Below are 1,074 nucleotides of genomic sequence, written 5' to 3'. Positions count from 1 at the left end.
TTTTTTTTTTTTTTAAATTTTTGGGCTGTAAACAGCTACCCGCAACCCTCCGAAGCACCTCACACCTATTTCTCAACAGACTCCGCGGCTCAACGGACCCGTCAAAGTGCAAACTGAAACAAACACAGCAGAGGGGCACCGACCCGCAGCCCTGTCCGGGCATCCACCGCTCCTCCATCCTCGGCACATGGCTCCGGGCTCGCTGCCGGCCCGGGAAAGGCCCAAGGGCGGGAGCACGGCTCAAGAAGACGCTACTCCTCGTGAAAGGGGACGGGCGGGCAAACAAAACTTTAGCCTCTCCTAAAAAACTCACAAGAGCCCTTCCAAAGGGGATGGGGCGGGGGGGAAAACCGCTTCCGAATTCTCTGGTAGCACAAAGAAGAGCCGGTGGTTGGCATGCTGCGGAGCTGGCGGGGCTTCCCCAGGGGGTGAACATCCCAACGGGATGAACATTTCTGACTTGACACCTGCGAGAACCGTTTCTCCCCCAAAGCGCCAGATCTCTCACTAAGGTGGGGCTGCAGAGGACAAAGGAGGTGGACAGAAGGGTCTTCACAGCTTGAGGAGCCCGTGGTGTCCAGCGTGGCACCCGCCCCTCGCCTACGAGCAGGACCGGGACAAGAGCTACCGGAAAGGCAAGAGCGAGCACCCAGGAGAGGAACGAGGCCATCCGCCGCTTGCCGGACGCGCAGTAACGCAACACGGACGCCCGAGCGGAACAGAGGACGGAGCAGAAGCGTGAACATCATACACGCCCACACTCTGAACCTTCCCATTTAGCTTCTCTCGATCCCTCCAACCTGCCCCAGCTACCAGACGCACGCGAGGGTAGACACGGGGTCAGCTAGCGGCGGCTCGAACCCGGGAAATGCAGAAACCCAGCGCCGGTGCGGCGTGCCGAGACCGTGCCGGGCTCGCGTTAGCTCGTGGCGAGACGGAGCTGGGGACTCGGAGCTCAGCCCGCTGAGCACCTCACCGGCACCCTCGCCGCCTCCCCAGCACTCGGAACATCCTACAGCCTTCCTACCGCTGTACCACCTCGTGTCCTTCTCCGCTGCCTCCTGTACCCCCCCG

This window comes from Eurypyga helias, unplaced genomic scaffold (genome assembly GCF_000690775.1).
Source record: "Eurypyga helias isolate BGI_N326 unplaced genomic scaffold, ASM69077v1 scaffold12693, whole genome shotgun sequence".
In the NCBI taxonomy this organism is placed as follows: domain Eukaryota; kingdom Metazoa; phylum Chordata; class Aves; order Eurypygiformes; family Eurypygidae; genus Eurypyga; species Eurypyga helias.
Note: the sequence above shows the minus strand (reverse complement) of the source record.